At 41.8% G+C, this 22521-nt stretch overlaps 1 long non-coding RNA gene across 1 annotated transcript; it reads left to right on the top strand.

Annotated features, from left to right (window-relative positions):
- Positions 1–5412: 5412 nt before the first annotated feature.
- Positions 5413–13672, top strand: LOC132711777 (uncharacterized). Its single transcript, XR_015729523.1, has 3 exons — positions 5413–6084; positions 6858–7039; positions 13086–13672. It is a non-coding gene; the product is annotated as an uncharacterized LOC132711777 (long non-coding RNA).
- Positions 13673–22521: the final 8849 nt, after the last annotated feature.

The following is a 22521-nucleotide window of genomic DNA, read 5'->3' as shown; positions in this document are numbered from 1 at the left end:
TTCTCGTACTTGACTATTTCTTGAGCGGCCACAAAACTAGCATATGTAGTTGAATTAAACGTTCTGTTTTCTTCTGAAACTTTTCTTTTCTTGGATTTATCCATGGCTGGCCTACCGGGGGTTGAAAAGCTCAATAAATTGTGTGCCAGTGGGTGTCGCACATTGGTGGTTGTGACGCATATTTTGAGTGACAGGGAGCCGCAGCAGAGGGGTGAAAGAGCCACATGCGGCTCCAGAGCTGCAGGTTGCTGACCCCTGGTTTAAAGAAATATCTCACGTCCTTGAAAATGATTCATTTTACAAACAGTTAAAAGGGCTGAACATTCTGTCTTGCCCTTTCATTATGTTTGCATCCCCCCACTCCTCTCTCTCTCACACACACAATATTTACATGGTAGCCCATCTCACACAGGTGATTCTGGCTTCCATACAATGATGAAAAGTAACAAAGCCTACAATATACAACTGCTAGTGCCTGAGGCTAAAACAATGATCCCACTCATACACATGAAGACACACAAACCAGAGGAGGAGGAGCACAACTCTTCCTGACCCAAACACCTATGGAGAGAAAGAGAGAAACAATTATGTTACAGGCACACATTTCCTTTTTTTTTCTTTCTTTCTTTCTTATTTTTATTTTCCATTTTTCCAATTTACATAAAAATAAACATTTTTTAACAGTACTGTGTCATGTGTCTCTCACAGTTATTTACATTTATTTCTATACATTTTTGTTTCTCTATTCTAACCACTTATTTATTTATTTATTATTGGTTCAATTTATATGCCACTCTTCTCCGGAGACTCAGGGCGGCTTACAATGGTTAAGCAATAGGCTTCATACTTTTTGTATATACCCGCTTAGTGGGGCTTTTGCCCCCCCCCCCAAAGCGGTGTTCTTTTTTTATACAAACTCAGTTTATTGCCCCCACAGTCCGGGTCCTCATTTTACCTACCTCGGAAGGATGGAAGGCTGAGTCAACCTTGAGCCTGGTGACATTCGAACTTGCAGTAATTGCAGGCAGCTGGTGTTACTTAACAGCACTTTAATCTGCTGTGCCACCAAGGCTCTTATACCACACCTCATAAAATTCTGTTTCTTCCTTGCCTTGAAATGAAAGGCAAGGAAGATAGAGGGACACATTTTCATTGTAACGTGATTTTAGCTGAACTTGGCACTTATAAACGGACAAGTTAGGGGAGCTACGCATTGTCTGTGTTTATATTTTTCATCTGTTTACTCCCCCTTTTGGGGTGGGAAGGTCTTACTGTAAATACATCCTTTCAACTCAGTTGTGTGTATAGATTAAAAAAAAGTACAATTCTGTGCTAAGTTCAGCCTGGCTCCTGGCAATTATATAAGTGAAGGTACCCCTCAACAATCATTTGTTTAGTGACAGTTTCAAACTACAATGGTGCTGAACAAAAGTGACTTGCACTTATGACTGAGCCTTGCACTTATGACCATCGCAGCATTTGTGTGCTCACTTGATTGTGATCTGGGCACTTATAAAGGATAATATTTGTAGCTCGGGGTTGAAATGAGGGTTATTTGTTGCTCTCTCAACTTGCTTGTTTTCTTGCAGATGTTTCATTACTCAAACTAGGTAACATCAGCAGTGTTACCTGTATTAAGGAGTGCTGTTTGCTGTCCATTTATAATCTAGTGCAGAGGTCTGCAACCTTTATTTATTATTCATTTATTGGTTTGATTTATATGCCACCCTTCTCCGGAGACTCAAGGCGGCTTACAATGCGTTAAGCAATAGCCCTCATACTTTTGTATATACCTGCTTAGTAGGGCTTTTTTGCCCCCCCCCCAAAGTGGTGTTCTTTTTTATACAAAGTCAGCTTATTGCCCCCAGGATGGAAGGCTGAGTCAACCTTGAGCCTGGTGAGAATTGAACTTGCAGTAATTGCAGGCAGCTGGCAGCTAAATGCTACTTTTAACAGTAGTTTAGTCTGCTGCACCACCTTAAATACTGAAAGAGCCATTTGGACCCATTTCCCAGAGAAAAGAAAACCCCAGGAGCCACAAAACCTGGGTGGACGTGGCAAACTCGATGTTATTTACTTCCACCAGCATTCTCTACCCATTAGGGCAGAGAACCAGTTGTTAAAAGACACCGGGAACTACAAAATCCTTTTGACATCTCTCTCTCTCCCCCTGTATCTCTCTCTCTGCCTCTCTCTCTCCCCCTCTCTCTGTATCTCTCTGTCTCTGCCCTGGCTGCTTCTCCATCCCCCACCGTCGCTCTTATCTTCTCAGGCCAGGCAAGGAGTGACGGGGAGGGGAGGGCAAGGAGCAGGGCCAGCCAGTGGGATCACCTGACAGGGACCCACAGCAGAGGGCCCAAAGAGCTGCATGCAGCTCCGGAGACACAGGTTGCTGAGCCCTGATCTAGTGACTTGCCTGTTTGTGTGGGTGGGGGCAGTCTTAGAGATTCTTTGGTTGGGCTGTTTACTGATGGCTCCTTGGCAGTTTCCTGAGTGGGGTATTGTTTACTTGACTGTTGGTCTGAAGTTAACTTTGGGGTTAATCTATGCTGATCTGGATGCTGATTACTGGTGGAAAGATGCTGGAGTCTGTTTGCTCTCTTTTGGCTAGTTTATTTATTTATTATTTTATTATTTATTTTTTATTATTCATATTTCTATGCTGCCCACTCTCCGAGGACTCTGGGCGGCTTACACCAAAGACAGTATACTAAATAGCATATTGCCTCCAACAATCTCATTTTACCCACCTTGGAAGGATGGAAGGCTGAGTCAACCTTGAGCCGGTGAGATTTGATCCGCTGATCTGCTGAACTAGCAGTCAGCTGAAGTAGCTGCAGTACTGCACCCTAACCAATGTGCCACCTCGGCTTGTCGGCTTGTCTCTTTTGCATAATCTGGGCACTTGCAACCAGTCCACATTTACAATGGTTGCAGCATTCCAGGGCCACATGGTTGCTATTTGTGATCTTCCCAGAGAGCTTCTGACAAGCAATGTCTATGGAGATTCTCAATCATCCAGGTCATGGTAGTCCCAAAGGTGTTTTTTCAAGGGACAACTGGACTTTCTGTTTTTTCTTTGAAGACATTTCACTTCTCATCCAAGAAGCTTCTTCAACTCTTGAGGTCTGACAAGCAATGTCAACAGAAGCTGGATTTGATTAACAGCTGGGTAATTCACTCAACAATCATGGCAAAAAAGACAATAAAAGCAGGCATGGTTCACTTAATGGCCACATCACTTAGCAATGGAAGTTCTGTTCCCAATTGTGATCATAAGTTATGATCACAATTGACCACTGCTCACCAACACTGCTCTAACCCGTTCTCTTAGCCTTTCTCAGCTCAGTTCAGTTTGGCCCGAACTGCCATATGCCAAGATGGGCTAGATGTTTCTCCTGCATTTTTAAACTGTCTTCTGAAAGTCTGAAGCTGAGCCCTAGGATGCCTACACATCTCTGTTACACAGGTAAGAAGTGCTGCAGTGTTGGGGCGGGGAGGATATATCTCAGAGAACATCCTGCCCTCTGCTGTCTTTGCTTTGTGACTGAAAACCCCTCTTTATCTTATGCAGGTTCATTACCTCCCCATTACAGCGTCTCTCATCACTCATTGGGCCAGACGCCGCTGTTCCTGGAGAAGCCAATCCCTCTAAATTATGTCTCCTGCTGTTGCTGTTGCTCCCTTCACCAGTCTTATCTGCCTAAAGGTGGAAACGGTGGGAGGGCAGTCAGCCAAGTCTCTGCTCTTTCTTTTGTATGTAGTCTGCCCCAGTGGGGTGCCTCCAGAAATGCTGGATCTACAACCCTCAAGAATCTCCAGCCAACGTGCTGGGATTGTGATCCCTCTGTTTCTGAAGAGCACTCAGGAGAAGAAGGCTAAAGTGCAAGTAGATATTAGCTTTCCTTCCAGACTGGAACGTTAGAATTTCCCATAAAGGTCGTGAAATCTATATAGTATACAAGTAATGATACCCTGGATAGACAAAAATAGAGCCAGGAGGAACCTGGAAGGATGAAGAGTAGAAGTTTAGAAGTGGGGCCAAGCAAGTTCCAGGAGGTGGGAAGTAATGTGTAGTTTTGCCATAGGTAGTTAAAGCTGTGAAGTAGCTTAGAAGACGTTTCTTAACCAGTTATCTGACTGATGTTCCAAGAAGGGGGGAAATGGTTGGGTATCTGTGGGCCTATATTATACCCACACCCACAAGAGATGTTGTGGAGAGAACAGTTCAAAAGTTGTCCTTAGTGGACACATTTTATAGATGTTCTAATTTTCTAACTGTCGCTGAGTGTAAACAATAGATCTAATTCAGTGAAGATAAGGAGCCAAAATTAGGTAACTAAAGCAAAGACAAACACATTGCAGTGAAATGTTTTGCCTTAACTCCAATTTATCCCATAATATAATTCCTGCATTCAAATGACAGGGACAGCATGTGGCTCAGCAGTCAAGATGCTCAGCTTGATGGCTGGAAAGCTGGCAACTCAGGTTCGAGACCCGAGCATCATGCAATAGCGTGAGTTCCCATCCTCACCCCAGCTCCTGCCAACCTAGCATGCAAATGCAAGTAGATAAATAGGTACCACTTCAGTGGGAAGATAATAGCGCTCTGTGATGTCATACTGGCCACATGACCATGGAAATGTCTTCAGACAGTGCTGGCTGCATTTGCATCAGTCCTGCTAGGGTTCTCAGTTCTGTTTTGGCTGTGTTTGCAGAATATGCTTAACAGCTACCAAAACAACTTGTTTTCTAAGTTTGCACAGATTCTGGAAGTGATAATGCACCAAGTGGGTTACATCCAATTCATATAACATGGTGAATGACCAAAATGTTAAACTAAGCTTAACATATTGTATCAATGCATCTATTAGATAAATTTATTATTTATTTATTATTTATTATTCAAATTTCTATACCGCCCTTCTCCTTTCGGACTCAGGGCGGTGAACAGCCAAGATAAAAACATCTATACATAACATCACAGTTAAAAATAAAGTTAAAATAATCTATAAATTTGGCCCATAATTTAAAACTTGTCAATTAAAATCAATATTAAAATTTTAAAACTAACCCTAAAATCAAGACAGACCGGCTAACTGAAAAAAATAAGTTTTTAGGGCCCGACGAAAAATCCGGAGGTCGGAGATCACTCGTATCTCTGGGGGTAGATTGTTCCATAGGGTAGGTGCCACCACAGAGAAGGCTCTCCTCCTGGGGGTCGTCAGCCGGCATTGTCTGGCCGACGGCACCCTGAGGAGGCCCTCTCTGTGGGAGCGAACCGGCCGGTGGGAGGCTATTGGTGGCAGAAGGCGGTCCCGTAAGTACCCTGGCCCTAAGCCATGGAGCGCTTTAAAAGTGATCACTAACACCTTGAAGCGTACCCGGAAGTCCACTGGAAGCCAGTGCAGCTCGTGCAGGAGAGGAGTCACATGGGAGCGCCCCGTCGCTCCCATAATCCCCCGCGCAGCCGCATTCTGCACCAGTTGGAGCCACCCAAATTACACCCAACCTGGGTAAAAGTGGTTTTTCTTTGGGTAACAGCACATGAACCCTTTATCCAGCATGACAGGGACATTCAGATTGACTAAACGTTTGCCACAGGTATTAAAATATGTTCAAAAATCCCCCAAGATATTCCTTTTGATGAACAATGATGAAATTACCATTCGTAATTTGTTAAAATAGCAATAGCGATAGCACTTAGACTTATGTACCACTTCACAGTGCTTTCCAGCCCTCTCTAAGCAGTTTACAGAGTCAGCCTCTTGCCCCCAACAACCCGGGTCCTCATTTTACCAACCTTGCAAAGGATGGAAGGCTGAGTCAACCTTGAGCCTGGTGAGTTTCGAACTGTCAAATTGCAGGCAGCCGGCAGTCAGCAGAAGTAGCCTGCAGTACTGCATTCTAACCACTGCGCCACCGCAGTGGCACGAAGATCATTCAGTGGCTGTTTTTTTTTTATCATACAGTAGTCCTCGAGTTGTGACCATTCGTTCAGTGACTGTTATGACGGTAATGAAGGAAGGAACTCGGCAGCCAGTCCTTGACGTTTAATACAATTTCTCTGATGAGTGGTTTTGGGTAAGGAAGGAAAAAGCCCTTTGGGAAGCTCTGCATTAGGTCTGTAACTGATGGATTTTGGTTAAAACTGATGGATTTGATGGATCTGGGTGGCTCTGGGCCCATAACCAATGTTAAGGATATTGTGGTGTCACCACCAGAGTCATGGTTCATAAAGCAGAGTACCATCAGAAGTTTTTTTACGCACGGGAACGGTTTTGAGAGTAATTGTGAATAACATGCAGACAAACTGATTTTATATTACTTTACTTAGAGGGTAAAGCGAAATCATAGTCATTTAACAATCCAAGTCTTAGCCATATAAAGTGCAATATAAGATCAATCCAGGGATATAAAATCTTCTTACCAGTTTGTAGAAAAATACAAGGAACATTCAGGAACAATATAAAAACAGTTCAATAAATATCAGGAAACAGTAATACCATGATCAAACAATGACCATTTAGAGAGATCAAAAATAGTTACAGCATGGTAGCAGGTAAAAATATGGTGTAGTGTTCCCACTAACCACAATTAAGCTCTCCTTAAATACATTGGCTACAGAGCTCATCCAATCAGGATGCAGAATGACTCAGCAATGTTCTTAAAGCAACATAATACATTTACACAATGCAAACATACAATGTTGGATTATATATTACCTGGCCAACTAGTTAGGCAATGACCATTTCCTAACAGTGTAGAGTTAACTGAAAGGACGAGCACCAGAGGGATGATCCCCTGCTGATGAGCAAAAAGTCACTATATTTGTTTCCCCTCTTTTTTTCTTCCAGATGGCTCTTGCCTTAGCAAATTACTTGCTACAGAAGGTTGAGTTGCAGTTCCGTGACCCTCCTAGAAGGTGAAGAGTGTGGAACAAATGGGTCACTTACTCTAGCAAAGATGGGTGTTTTTGTTTTTTTTTTTTTTTTTTTTTTGTTTTAAACCAATGCATAATGGATCACCCTCTTCTCTGGTGAGTGAACAAAAGGGGAATTATTTAGATGGGAGCGGGGGAGACCCTATGTACTTTTCAGGTCATCCTTTCACATTGAGAACTTAAGCAACTAGAATATAATCCATTTAGTAATGTATTAACCATCTACTGAGAATTCGACTTGGGCATCAACCCTAAGCAAAATGTTCCCTGTTTGCAGGAATTTTCAAGTAAACTCTAATGTGGTTATACATTGTTCACACACACACAATGTTCACACACAGTCACACACTATGCACAAGAAGTTCCAAGTTCCTTATGCAGCTGGCTCAGTTTATACAACTGAGAAATCTAGATTGGCTCCCTCCCCCTTTCTTTTCCACAAATGTTAAATCTCCCATAATTATGTTTAGCTGCTCCGTGTATTTGTTTGTTTGTTATTTAGCTGTGCCTTTCTCCTATTTATCAAATAGCAACACTGTGAGTTTAATCCTTCTATGGCAGGGGTGCCCAACCCTCAGGCCCAGTAATGGGGCCACAGGCTGTTTGGAACTGGGCCACACAAGTGTTGGGCATGTGAGCATGTGCAGCTTCACTTGCACAAGCAGCACACACATGCGCTCGTGTGCGAAGTTCCATTTGTGCAAACGGCAGGCTACTTGTACAGAACCATCCCCTCTCCCACCCACCCGCATCGCCACTGCCCCTTCTGCAAAACTGGGGACTGCTATTCTATTATTCTATAGAGTTCTGTTTTGAGTCTTGACAGACATAGTTAGATAGAGAGATAAGGTAGGTAGATATGTAATAGCTAGCTAAGTAGATGAAGATAGAGACAGACAGACAGGCAGGCATAGACAGAGAGATAAGGTAAGTAGATAGGTAAGTAGTTAGCTAGCTAAGTAGATGGATAGAAAGAGAGAGAGGCAGACAGGCAGGCAGACAGACAGACAGACATAGACAGATAGAGAGATAAGATAGGTAGATAGGTAAGTAACTAGCTAAGTAGATGAAGAGAGAGAGAGACAGACAGACAGACAAACAGATATAGACAGAGAGTTAAGGTAAGTAGATAGGTAAGTAGTTAGCTAGCTAAATAGATGATTAGATATAAATAGATAGATAGATAGATAGATAGATAGATAGATAGATAGATAGATAGATAGATGATAGATAGGGAGAGACAGACAGATGCCTGCAATTACTTCCATCCTTCCAAGGTAGGTAAAATGAGGACCTGGATTGTGGGGGCAATAAGCTGACTTTGTATAAAAAAAAAAAGAACACCGCTTGTGGGGGGGGGGGCAAAAGCCCTACTAAGCAGGTATATACAAAAGTATGACGGCTATTGCTTAATGCATTGTAAGCCGCCCTGAGTCTCAGGAGAAGGGCGGCATATAAATCGAACCAATAAATAAATAAATAAATAAGTGAAAAATGCATCAAAGATAGTTAGAAGTCATTCTTTTCTTTTTTCTTTTCTTTTTCTTTCTTTCTTTTTTTCTTTTTCTTTTTTCCCCTTTCCCCTTTTTTAATTCTTTTCTGAAATCTTGTAGGTACTTGTAAGTCCTTCCAACTTTGAGCATATAAAAATCTCACTGCGGTGCTCATATATAAAAACAAAAATTTCTCTGATCAATGAGATTGATCTAAACCAATATTCCTTTTAAACTAATGTTTAATTCCTCTAAAACATTTTTCCCCAAACTTGGCAACTTTAAGATGAGTGGACCACAATTCCCAGAATTGGGACTTGAGTTGGTCGGGAAATTCTAGGAGTTGAAGTCCACTCATCTTGAAGTTTTCAAGTTTGAAACACTACTCTAAACAGAGAACAGAATAGTATTTACTTCTGAAACCAATCGACTTAGCCTTCTCTTGCAAACGTTCCTGCTTTTTCTTTGGAATCACTTTTCTTGGACTTCTGTGGATCATTATTTGTGTCTCCTTCACTGGGGCAGCTAAATAGCCTTTCGTGGCTCAGGGTGCTAGAATAGTAGCACCTAAATTGCTCACTAAGCCCAATTCTTGGTGAGCTGCGTTGGTGCAGTGGTTAGAATGCAGTATTGCAGGCTAATTCTGCCCACTGCCATCAGTTCGATCCTGGCCAGCTAAAGGTTGACTGATCTTTCCATCCTTCCGAGGTCGGTAAAATGAGGATCCAGATTGTTTGGGGCAATATGCTGACTCTGTAAACCACTTAGAGAGGGCTGCAAAGCACGATGGGGCAGTATATAAGTCTAAGTGCTTTTACTATTCATATACAATGGTGGTTTTTTTTTATTTTATTTTTTTGTGAGGGGGCTGTATAAAAAGAATTTGGCTGGACATTGACTTAGCTATTCATGTGAAGCTTTTTAGTTTTAAAAATTCATTATTCCTTTCCGCAGCAAAACACTAATTCCCAAATCAATGTGTCCAGATTTTGTTTTATAGCTTTGATCATGAATATGCAATGATTTAAGTGAGTGTGAACTGTCAAGCTGCTGCACATGTTTGGGCACTGCAATTTATTTTACACGGAGTTGCTCTGTTTTCCTGTAACATATATAGGCACTGACCTGTACAGCATTAATTTCTTGGTCTGGTCTACTACCATGTTCACATTTTTGCCATCATAAACAGTCCTTCAGGGCCATTCCTTATGCCCTCTGTATCTAATCATCACCTTGGTATGTGCTGTTGAAGACTTTTCTTTTTCAGAAAGAAATGAGCCAAATAACTTTTTGGTGCTTACGGATTAAAATATTTGTGTGTGTGTGTGGTTAATCGTTGTACAAATGGGCAACATTCTCCACTGGCCTAAGGATAACAGTGGGGTCAAGGAGTCTCTGCTCTGTGCATCTCCATAGCTGTTGCCTGAAGCAGCCTTTCCTTTGACTAATGGTGGAAGTCAAACCATTGACTTTCTGATCTGCCTTGATCTTTGGTTCCATCTCCTAATTACCTTTCAGCCTCAGTTTTCTCCTTAAATCCAGAGCCTGCACAGCTCCTGGTTCCCTGCTCCCACTTCAGCAGATGACATTTGACAGGATGCTAAGAAAGTCTCCACTGCAAAGAAGCAGAACATTGAATCAACATGTGTTCTACATTCTGAACTTCTTCTGAATTATCCCTGCGGGGGAACAAAAAAACCCAAAAACAACATCTTTAAGAAAAATATAAAGCTTTTTCTCTCACTCTCCCACAATTTTATTTTGCCCCATTTCCCCTTCCCACCCCCCAAATCCAAACAGATTCAAACTTCATAAATATGCTTAATAACCGAGCACTTAGCACTTAATGGAAATTCCTTTTTGCTCTCGTGATTAGTTCTGGGTCAGTAAAATACCATTTACAGCTTACAGAAGCTGATTGCTTCTGACGTGGTGGGTTTCTTTCCGTTTCCCAATTTATAAAGTTAGGTTATAAGAAAAGAAGTAAAAATAGACTATACCAAAGAGCCTACAGCTGGAGGATGGATAAGTTACATGGTAAGTGGATTCCATGCCTAAAGAAAGGGGAATTTCTTTGAGATGGGACACCATGCAGCACACTTTGAGCTGTAAGGGGAGCCACTCGCTCAAGAGAGCCTCCCTGGACCTCCTTTTAGACATTTTAATGAGGCTTCCATTTCTCTAATAACAATTTCTGAGCCTTCTGTGAAAGGATTATAGAATAGCAACAGCAACAGAGCTTAGACTTATATACTGCTTCACAGTGCTTTACAGGTTCTCTAAGCAGCTTACGGAGTCAGCATATTTCCCCAGCAATCTGGGTCCTCATTTTACCGACCTGGGAAGGATGGAAGGCTGAGAAAGGCAGGAAAAGGAATGAAAGGAAGAATGGACATAAAGAAGAGACAGAAGAGATAACTCTGATGTACAGGTATATGGGAAGAAAGTGTTTCAAAACATAGAAATATGGAGCTGGAAGGGATCTTGGGGGTCTTATAGTCCTACCCCCTTCTAGTCCTTATACCATCCCAGACAAATGGATGCCCAATCTTTTCTTGAAAACGTCCAGTGATGGAGCACCCACAGCTTTAGGAGGCAAGCTGTTCCATTAAGTGTTAACCCTGACAGAAATTTTTCTTTCGTTCCAAGTAGGATCTCTCTCATTGCTTCTTGTCAGGTGCTCTGGAGAATAAGTCAACCCCTTTTCTCTGTGACTGCCCATAAAATACTGGAAAACAGCTATATATCCCTAATCTTTCTCTTTGTGAATAGAATAGAATAGAATAGAATAGAATAGAATAGAATAGAATAGAATAGAATAGAATAGAATAGAATAGAATAGAATAGAATAGAATAACAGAACAGAACAGAACAGAACAGAATAGAATAGAATAGAATAACAGAACAGAATAGAATAGAAAATATGAAATTAGAATAGAGTAGAGTAGAGTAGAGTAGAGTAGAGTAGAGTAGAGTAGAATAGAATAGAATTCTTTATTGGCCAAGTGTGATTGGGCACACAAGGAATTTGTCTTGGTGCATACGCTCTCAGTGTACATAAAAGAAAAAATACATTCATCAAGAATCATAAGGCTAAACATGCCTAATTTCCTTAACCATTCATCCTATAGTTTAGCTTTCAGATTCCTTATCATCTTTGTTGTTCTTCTCTGTACTCTTTCTAAAGCCTCAGCATCTTTTCTGTATCATGGCAACCAGAACTGGATGCAGTTACAGGTAGTCCTCGTCTTACGATCACAATAGAGCCTAGAGTTTATATCGCTCAGTGAGAAATTTGTTGTGAGTTTTGCCCCAGTTTACGACTTTACTCGCCACATTTGTTAAGCGAATTGCCGCCGTTGTCAAATGATAACATGGTTGTTAAGTGAATCTGGCTTCCCCATTGACTTTGCTTGTCAGAAGATCACATGACTCCGGGACACTGCAACCATCATAACTATGAACCAGTGGTCAAGCATCTGAATGTAAATCACGTGACCATGGGGATGCTGCAATGGTCATAATTGTGAAAAATGGTTATAAGTCACTTTTTAGTGCCGTTGTAACTTTGAACCATCACTAAATGAACTGCTGGAAGTCGAGGGCTATCTGTATTCCAAATATGGCCTCTCTAATGCCTGATAGAGATAGTTGTTATGATCTTGATGTTATCCCTCTGTTGAAGCAGCCTTGGACTGCATTGGCTTTTTTGGCAGGGGTGAAATGCTCCCGGTTCGAACCGGATCGCTGGATCCGGTAGTGATGGCAGCGAGTGGTTTGGGGAAAGGGTATCAAAAATCCCTGCCCACCCCACCCCCACCCCCATTGCCCAGCTGAGCCATGCAATCATCAGAGGCTTTTTTTTTATTTTTAAAAGCATTTTTTTTACAACCTCTTCCGATGAAAAAATGCTTTTAAAAGTAAAATAAAAAAGCCTCTGATGATCGCGCGTCTCAGCTGGGATCATCAGAGGCTTTTAAAAGCATTTTTTCTTCAACCTCTTCAGCCGAAGAGGTTATAGAAAAAATGTTTTTAAAAGGAAAAAAAGCCTCTGCCGATCAGGCAAGTCAGCTGGGATCATCAGAGGCTTTAAAAGCATTTTTTTAACAACCTTTTCAGCCTAAGAGGTTGTAGAAAAAAATATTAAAAGAAAAAAAAAAGTTGGCCACGCCTACTCAGTTATATTAACCCCCTCCCAAGCCACGCCCACAGAACCGGTAGTAAAAAATTTCCTCAGCAAGCTTTGCTGGCTGAGGAACTCTGGGAGTTGAAGTCCACAAGTCTTAAAGTTGCCAAGGTTGGAGACCCCTGCACTAGATTACCTAGATCCCTCTCACAGTTATTACTGCTGAGTCAGGTACTATCTGTTTTGTACCGACGCATCTGGTTTTTCCTATATAAGTACAGGGATTTACTTTTCTCACCACTGAACTGCATTTTATTTGATAGGGCTCATTGCTCTATTCCGTATATAGTCAAAGGGACACCATCTTAATGACCTCGCTATACATGAAGGTGGGAAACTCCTTTCTAGGAGTCTATATTTACTCTAAGATGTTCAGTTCCTGAAATTTTTGTTGGTAGTCTCCTTTGATTCAGCCAAATGACTGAGACTGACACTATCTTCAACTTTTCTTGGTTTTTTTCAGCCTTTCTCAAGAAGCTGGATAATTGTGAAGGGGAGAGGATATCAGTTTCTATCAAGAAGCCTTTTTTAAAAAAAAACAGGAGAATTCAAGATACAGAAGGATCTTGACAGACTTGAACATTGGGCGCTATCTAGCAAAATGAAATTCAACAGTGAAAAAAGTAAAGTTCTACATTTAGGCAAGAAAAACAAAACGCACAGGTACTGTATAGGTGGTACCTTGCTCAATAGTAGTAACTATGAGGGGGATCTTGGAGTCCTAGTGGACAACCATTTAAATATGAGCCAGCCGTGTGCAGCAGCTGCCAAAAAAGCCAACACAGTTCTGGGCTGCATAAACAGAGGGATAGAATCAAGATCACGTGAAGTGTTAATACCGCTTTATAATGCCTTGGTAAGGCCACACTTGGAATAGTGCATTCAGTTTTGGTCGCCACGATGTAAAAAAGATGTGGAGATTCTAGAAAGGGTGCAGAGAAGAGCAACCAAGATGATTAGGGGACTGGAGGCTAAAACATATGAAGAACTCTTGCTGGAATTGGGTATGTCTAGTTTAATGAAAAGAAGGACTAGGGGAGACATGATAGCAGTCTTCCAATATCTCAGGGGTTGCCACAAAAAAGAGGGAGTCAAGCTATTCTCCAGAGCACCTGAGGGTAGAACAAGAAGCAATGGGTGGAAACTAATCAAGGAGAGGAGCAACTTAGAACTAAGGAGAAATTTCCTGACAGTTAGAACAATTAATCAGTGGAACAACTTGCCTCCAGAAGGCGTGAATGTTCCAACACTGGAAATTTTTAAGAAGAGGTTGGATAATGATTTGTCTGAAGTGGGTAGGGTTTCCTGCCTGGGCAGAGGGATGGACTAGAAGACCTCCAAGGTCCCTTCCAACTCTTCTATTCTATTCTATTCTATTCTATTCTATTCTATTCTATTCTATTCTATTCTATTCTATTCTATTCTATTCTATTCAGATCTTCTCTGTCTATGGAGCTCCCCTCTGACTTTTTCTTTGCAGAATGCCCACAGAAAGAATTCAGTGGAATGCAAACGATGGACACCTTCAGTTGTATCTCCGAGCATCATCTCCCTCAGAAATGCATTTTGTTTGAATGAGCAAGAGCTGAAAAGTTGAAGTCTCCATTTACAGTGGTTGCGGTAGATGTACCCAAACATTATAGAGTAGATTAACAAGTTCTGCTATTCCTAGCCATCTTTTTTATACTAGGAAGATTAGCAAAAATTGGTGTTTGCATTTATAGTAGACTTTTATACTGAAGCATGTAGTTATCATGGTGAACAAATTTTAAATATAGAAACCCCCAAATTACAATGAAGAGATTGCATAATAATCTAAATCTAATTTTTGGAGGAACCGAGGGCTTTGCTTGAAATGACTCGGAAATTCTCCCATCTGTACAGTCTCTTTTTCAACTTGAGGAATGGAGAAGGAAGCCACCAATAGCTGTTGGAGTGAAATCAAGGTGAATAAGGCAAAGAGAGTCAAGTCAAGCATGCATGATTGCAAAAGGCAAGGCAGAAATCCCTCCTATGCAGAAGGCAGATAAAAATAGACCATCTGCCTTCCAACCACAAATGAAGCCAGAGCAGGACGTTGATTTAGAGGGAGCTAAAACTAACAAAATCCTTAGATAACATCGATAAAACCAGCACCGTTCTTAGCTCGGAAGAGTTATATGGCACCCATCTCATTTTGTACGCGGTGGCTTTTGTAAGGGTGAATGGAGGATGATGGCGAGAGAGAGGCCACTGTCACGGGAAGCTCCTAAAGAGAATATTTATAGTTCTTCCCCAAGGATGCAGAGTCTTCCAGGAATGGTTCACAGGAGTTCTGCAGTAAAAGCTGCTCCGTGTGTCAATGCAGGAAGTGCAAATCAAGATTGCTTTGTTGAAAAATATGGATCCAACAAGATTTTCAGCATCCCTAATCATTTCCCCCTTTTCAACTCTGAATGTGTGCCTAATTCCAACGGGGGGTGGGGGGTGGGGGGGGTTTCTGCAAACGAATCTCCTGATGCACCTGGAACCTTATCTTAATTCTGCATTTCAAAAGGGCCGCAAAAGAAGGAATGCTGTGAATAAAAGCCAAATCTGGAAATAAGAGTATTCTTAAAAATAGTTCAGTTCTTTCTCCCGTTTGCATCTGAGAGTCACCAAGTGAACAGATCAATACCCTGTCATGGATGCTTCAACTATCTTTAAATGTTAGGGGTACTTTTTTGCCTAAATTTTGAGCATTTGTGTATGTGTGTGTGTATGCTCAAAAATTAGGCAAATATATATTCAAAAAACCATGCCTTTTGAAAAAAAAATGCCTTAGAACTTTCTAAATGCTAATTGTCAGCTTCTGCCTTTGAAGTTGTGCTTGGGAGAAGAATCAGTTTAATAATTCTTCCTAATAAAGAAGAAACCTTTTAATAATTCAGCTGAAAGTTAGTTGATAGGCCACTTTAGAATTCTGGGGTCCAATATTAAACCATAAGAATGCAAGTGCTTAGATGCCTCCAGTTACCAGCTGCCACTGCTGGGGGTTCATAAGAAATCTTTCTTATGCTAAGATCCAAAGAAGAAGCTCTTTCCATCAAATGACAAATGCAATTCAAATGCAATTCAATTTGTTTAAGTGTAAAGCAATGCACATTGAGGCAATCGACCCTCCACCTTTCGCATATGCCAGGGATTGGATCTGTGTTGCTTGTAACTAGCCAGGGGAAAAAAAAAATTCTGGGGGTCATAGCTGATAGCTCAATGGAAATGTCAGCTCAGTTTCTGGCAGCTGTGAAAATGGCAAAACCCAGCCTAGGAATCATTAAGGGAAAGGACTGAAAATAAATCTGCCCACAATATAAGAACCCTTATGCAAATATATGGTAAGTCTGCATCTGGAGCATTGCGTATCGTTCTGGTTGCATAGTTGGAAAAGGGTAGAGCTGAAAACAGGCAGAAGAGGTAACTGAAAAGAATCAGGGGCTGAAACATCTTCCTTACCAGAAGAGGTAAGAAGGTTTGAGAGCACCTTCTAGAAGAGGAGACTGAGGGAGGAACAGGATTGAGGGGAGATCAAATCATACACAGCAAGAAAGAAGTGAGCAAAGTAAAAAAAAAAAAAACTCTCTCTAAAGATTTTCCTCAAAGGTCTATGGAGATTGTCAGTCTTCCAGGTCATGGTTGTCTCAAGGTGCTTTTTCAACAGGCAACTGAACTTTCTTTGTTTTTTTCCTTGAAGACATTTCACTTCTCATCCAAGAAGCTTCTTCAGTTTTGACTGACACATGCATAAGTCTACCCTTGCACAAAACTGTTCAGGGCCCAACATTCTGATCCAACTGAAGCTTCTGAATACTCTTCAAGGAGAGCCCCATGTAGAGTGCATTGCAGTAGTTGACGTCAGAGGTGACTAGTGTGTTGGTTACTAGATAGATAGAGCTTAGCTAGATCCATTAGCTAGATCTTGCACTTTGATGATTACATAATGGTCTTACAAAATCAGCTACTTAGATTACCATGCAGTAATGTTCTTTAGTGCGCTTATTATATATTATATTCAGAGATAGAGAGATAGAGAGCTAGATAGAGACAGAGACTGAGACTGAGATTGAGATTTCTCTCTCTCAACTTGGGCAACCAAAGTCCAGTTGCCCATATTCAATTCCCCCTAGTTCCCAACGCATCATTGATCAAATCATCTATTTTCAGAGGTGCACTTTTCAGGTGGTTTTGTATATGCATGTGCATAAAAAATAGTGCAAAATAAAATAACTTTTCATCTGGCTTCCGACTACCACACAGTTAATAATCCCTGGTAGAATGTAAAAATCTGACTTTTTTTTTTTTTTTTTGGTCTCCTCCACTCTTCAGAGATGTTATCTGTCACTCTTGGGCTCCCAGGAGGTGGAATTTTAAAAAAATAAAATAAAGCAGCCCACACCGCAAAAGGTTACCTGTCCCTGTTTTAAATGCTGAGTCCTTTCTTTGCTTTTCCATCGTATCGTGCCTCTCGTGGTCCTGCTATGCCCCAACCTCGTAATTCCCTCCTGGCTGTAACGAGAAGTATCATTGTTCAAACATCAACTGACAAAATTTCCAATTCCTGTAGGAGAGAAACTCTCCCTTTCTCTATTTGACCTTCTACTTCTCAGCCCCATTTTTTCTTTCTTCCTCTCCTTCTCTGAAGAAACTCAAAATCTATACACAGACTTAGATAAAGGCTTCTATTGTTCCCTAAAAACAGCACTGGAAAACATTGGAGGTTGTTAGGAGTTCATGGTTCTTTATCTATGATTCTTTGGTGGTTTCTTTAGGTCACTTTCCAGCTTCTGAGCCTTGTGCAACATCTTTGTACATTGCCATACCTCTATGATAAATCCCAGCTCTGGTAAAGGCCACATTTGTGTTTCTTGCTGCCTCTTTGATATATTGGTGGCTTGGAAAACCTGCAGGGCTGGTAGAGTTTGTCTTCTTAACTCAATAATTGGCTGGAGGTCATGTTTTTATTTGTAAAGCAGCTTGTTTTGATGCATTCCAATTCGTGAAGTTGAATCAGGATTATATTTTGTACTGTTTGGCTTTTATAACCACAGCGATGATAAGAGGCATTCGTTTTATTTGCAAAGTAAATCGTCCTTCTTTTTTAATTAGAGAAGTTAGAAAGCATTCAGTTTGTGGAACTTGAGTTAGGAGAAGCAACATGGAGCACAAGGAAAGAAAGGGCATAGGGCAGGGGTCTGCAACAGGGTTCTACTTACCTTTACTATCAGTTCGGAATGGGATTGCGTGTGCGCGCTCACTTCGCTCACGCACGTGCCTTTGCTTCTGCACATGCGCAGATCACCGATGATGACATCCAGGGCAGTGGGTGGGGCTTCCTGCCGGTTTTACTACCGGTTCTTGCAAACTGGTCCAAACCAGGGGCAACCCACCACTGGTCTGCAACCTTAAACACTCAAAGAGCCATTTGGATCCATTTCCCACAGAAAAGAAAACACCGGGAGCCACAAAACCTGGGTGGGCATGGCCAACTTGACGTCATTCATTTCCACCAGTCACCTGACCCACCCACCCCTTAGCCATGCCTACCTAGCCGGTCATTAGGGCAGAGAACCCGCTGTTAAAAAAGACCAGGAACCACAAAAACCTTTTGACATCTGTCTCTCCCTCCCTCCCCTCTCTCTCTCCCTCTCTCTCCCACCTCTCTCTCTGTATCTCTCTATGTCTCTCTCTCTCTCCCCCACTCTCTAGTTCTCTCTGTCTCAGCCCTGGCCACTTCTCCATCCCCCACCGTCGCCCTTACCTTCTCAGGCCAGGCGGGGAGTGAGTGGGAGGGGAGGGCAAGGGGCAGGACCAGCCAGTGGTGGGATCATCCAACAGGGAGCCACAGCAGAGGGCCCAAAGAGCCGCAGGCTGTTGACACCTGGCATAGGGTGATAAAATCTAAAGGTCTGCATGATATTGCAGGCTCTATGCATGATCACCTAACTTTCTAGCTCCCTTAATTTTCAGGGTCATTGCTTACAAGATTTCTTATCATTTGTCCTCTAGCCAACACTTTATGATAACTCCAAACCCTATTCTGAAATCTCATAATTTCTGGTTCTCATCCTATTATAAAGACTGAAAAAAATTGGTTGTGTTCACAACACACAAGGGTAATCTAATTTCTGTAGGTTAGTACAACACATAGAACCATCAGCTGATTGAAAGGGGTAGGTTTACATAACACACTAAACCAGGAACACCCCCAACTGACCTTAAATCTAACCAAGTTTAGTATACAGTGCAATTACAGTGAGTAGATTTGTAACTGATCTGGTCAAACATGAGTAAATCCAGACACTCTGGTTGCATAGATACTAGAAGATTGCACTCCACCCCCAGGGTTTACATTTTCTACTGGTGTCACAGACTACGGGATGTGATAGGCCACATTTTTGTTGATAAAATTTATTTATTTATTTATTTATAAAATTTGTATGCCACCCTATCTCCAAGGACTCAGGGCGGCTCACAACAACAATCGACCAAGCAACTGTTAAAATCAACAAATACACACAAAAATATGAAAAATTTAAAAAATTTTAAAATATACTACCCCATCAGTCCAGGCTGGGGGACATAAATAGCCAGGTTTTCAATTCACGGCGGAAGGTGCGAAGGTCAGGGGCCAACCGGAGCCCCAAGGGAAGTTGATTCCAAAGGTGGGGGCGCTCACAGAGAAGGCTCTACCCCTGGGGGTCGGCAGCCGACATTGCCTAGTCGACGGCACCCTGAGTAGGCCCTCTCTGTGAGAGCGCACCGGGCGATGGGAAGTTGACGCTGGTTGCAGGTGGTTCGACAAATAGCCTGGGTTAACCCCAGCACCTTGAATCTCACCTGGAGGGCAACCGGCAACCAATGCAAGCCACGCAGGAGAGGTGTAACATGGGAGTATCAGGTCCCTCCTGCAACAACCCGTGCAGCCGGATTGTGAAGGATATATTCTATTGGTAATAATCAGTTAAATTCAGAGATTAAGTGAATTTTCTTTCTTCCTCATTATAGAGCTGTAAAGTTGGAAAGAACCATAAAGCCTGGAAAGAAACCATAAAGATCATCTAGCCCAGGGGTATCAAACTCAATTTCATTGAGGGCCGCATCAGGGCTGTGATTGACCTCAGGGGGCCTGGCAGGCGTAGCTGACTGGGTGGGTGTGGCCAACTGGATGGGCATAGCCAGCTTGACACCACTCCCCAAACTACTGGCATGTTTCCTCTTCTCACTGGGTAGACCAGGCCGAAGCCATGCGGGCCCAATGAAGCAATGCAGGCCGGATCCTTACATTTTCCAGGATGGCCCTGTGGGCTGGATCTGACCACATCGCAGATTGGATCTGGCCCATTGGCCTTGTGTTTGACACCCCTGATCTAGCCCAACCCTATGCAATGCACAGAAAAATCAGTTGAACTATCTACGATAGGTCACTCTCTAGTTTCTTCTTGAAAATTTCCACAGGTAGAGAACCTACAGTCTCCAAGATTGTTCCATGGTTGTGCAGTTCAGGAAGTTGTTCTTTATACTTGTTACTTCTGGTGGCCACAATGAATTGTTCTCAACTATTTTCCTTATAACTTCCCAGTTGTTATGTCTTCTTCTTTCCTCCAGACTGAGTTCCTACATCTCGTCCTCAAAGGCCACATCCTCACATCCATGAATCACCTTTATTTATATCCTATGAATATTTTGTAAGTCTTGATGTTCTTCTGGAAATGTGGTTTCCCAGAATCTTGCACATATGCAGGTGTGATTCCTTCCTTCCTTCCTTCCTTCCTTCCTTCCTTCCTTCCTTCCTTCCTTCCTTCCTTCCTTCCTCCCTCCCTCCCTCCCTCCCTCCCTCCCTCGCAAATATTTCTTGCTACCATTCTGAGTTAATTGCTTGCTTAAGGACATCTGAAATTAGGGCAGGGGTCAAGTGTAGCCCTGGGACTATAAATTGCCAATTTCAGCCCTATAATGACAATTCCCTTTGAAGCTCTAAGAAGTGGGAAAAGGCAAGAGCCAGTCTAAGTACCAAGGTTAAGAAGACCATAAGCCGGGATATAACTTGAAGAACTAGCAGCTGTGTTCAAAGGAAGATGAAATGTATTATATGCTAAGATGTTGCGGTAATGGAGAAAAAGAGATGTGTGCAGGATTTAAAGTTTGAGAGCCATTTTTAACCAGAAGACAAAGCAGCACAGATTCCCTGACTTCATTATTGGAGTTTTCTTGATGGTTTAAACAAATATGTGTTAATGAAGACAAATGCAATGAAGGCTGCACTGTGTGAGGGAGCAATTGTGGAAACAGCCTAGGAGTGGGGGGCAAACTAGATTCAGATATAGCTTGTTTCTCCTCTGTGTTGGGGGTGATGGTGTAAGCAGGGGCTTTTTTTCTCTGCAAAAAGAAGAATGCTGACTTAATTAAAGTTGGCTTCCATATTTCAGCAGCTGCCACAGGGCTCACTGGCAATGCCAAATTTGAGTAGTTTTGCTAACTTCATTGTCTTGAAAGGTTTTTTTCCTCAAGTCTGGCCTTTGAATCCCCAAGAGTATGGCTGGAGGCTGATAGATTGTGATTAGTTAACCAGGGCAAAGCTTTAAAGCTTGCAACTTCAGAGTCAGGCTTAATGCTGGGATCTACAGTAAGCTACACAAAGAGTGAATGTACCAGTGTGTGCACATGATAGCAGCAAGCAAAGGAGAGAGAGAAAGGAAGGAAGGAAGGAAGGAAGGGAAAGAAAGAAAGGAAAGAAAAGAAAGAAAGGAAAGAAAGAAAGGAAAGAAAGGAAAGAAAGAAAGGAAAGGAAGGAAGGAAGGAAGGAAGGAAAGAAGGAAAGAAAGAAAGAAAGAAAGAAAGAAAGAAAGAAAGAAAGAAAGAAAGAAAGAAAGAGAACCTGCTGTCCAATTTAATGAAATTATTGCTTTGCACATGTATTTATGTGCATTCATCTCTACATTTTGTAGAGTTTGCTTCCTCATCAGTATGTTGGCAGGAGAGAAGAGACCTCTTAGACTCACTCTGTTCCTTTCCCATAACTGCAGTCAAGATCACTTTTCTCCTTCCTATTAACTGAAAGGTGAGGGAAAAGGCTAAATAAATGGATCTGAGAAAAAGATACTGAAACATAAATACAGATGAAAGAATCTATATATTTGAAATGTGATAATTAATGCAAACTTGTATAGAGATAAGGAAGTGTATCAATTATAAGATAAAATTTGATGAAAATGTTTAAACCGGAAACATCACACTATGTCCACTGTTTTTAATTTGTATTGTCAATAAAAAACTTTTTTTTTTAAAGAAAAAAGAAAAACTAATGGATCATTGAACAAAGCAACCCAGAGTTTTCACTCAGGGCGCAAATGACCAGGATCAAATTATCCTATTTCAGGCATGTTATGAGAAGACCTACCTCTTTGAAGGAAACTTCAATGCTGGGAAAAATGCTGGAAGAAAAAAAAAAGATGATCAGAAGCAAGGTAGTTGGGCTCCATTACAATGGTGAGAGTTGCACTGTTGGAAGACCTGAAAGACAAGTTAGGGACAATTCATCGGGCGAGAAATCTATCTATATCAGGGGTCCTCAAACTTGGCAGCTTTAAGACTTGTGGACTTCAACTTCCAGAATTCTGGGAGTTGAAGTCCACAAGTCTTAAAGCTGCCAAGTTTGAAGACCTCTGATCGATATGGTTCCTAAGAGTCAAAACAACTTGATAGCAGATAATCAATCAATCAGAACAAGGTCCTAGCATTTTGTTGTTGGAGACTATAAAAAGGTCTGTCAGATATCCATCAATATTTTAAGGGGCTGTGGGTCTCTATGGGGAAAAAACAGACATATGGTTGTGAAGATCTAGTAAGGAGATGGTTTCTGTCCATATCTCTCTCCAATCTGGTCA

The sequence above is a fragment of the Pantherophis guttatus genome, chromosome 10 (assembly GCF_059756535.1).
Source record: "Pantherophis guttatus breed Tessera chromosome 10, ASM5975653v1, whole genome shotgun sequence".
NCBI lineage: Eukaryota > Metazoa > Chordata > Lepidosauria > Squamata > Colubridae > Pantherophis > Pantherophis guttatus.
This window is presented reverse-complemented; position numbering and strand designations above follow the sequence as displayed.